The following is a 260-nucleotide window of genomic DNA, read 5'->3' as shown; positions in this document are numbered from 1 at the left end:
TCCTCTGCTAGTAGGGTTGTTTTTTTGTTGGTGGTGGTATTGTGTGTGTGTGTTTTAGCATTCATTTAAAATTTTCATAACACTAATTTAAAGCCGGATTCTTAATTCTGTTTTGACTGATTTTACTTACTGGCAAGAACATTTTTCTTTTTCTTTTCCCTTTTTTCTTTTCTTTTCTTTTCTTTTCTTTTCTTTTCTTTTCTTTTCTTTTCTTTTCTTTTCTTTTCTTTTCTTTTCTTTTCTTTTCTTTTCTTTTCTTT

The sequence above is a fragment of the Oxyura jamaicensis genome, chromosome 5, assembly GCF_011077185.1.
Source record: "Oxyura jamaicensis isolate SHBP4307 breed ruddy duck chromosome 5, BPBGC_Ojam_1.0, whole genome shotgun sequence".
Taxonomy (NCBI): domain Eukaryota; kingdom Metazoa; phylum Chordata; class Aves; order Anseriformes; family Anatidae; genus Oxyura; species Oxyura jamaicensis.
This window is presented reverse-complemented; position numbering follows the sequence as displayed.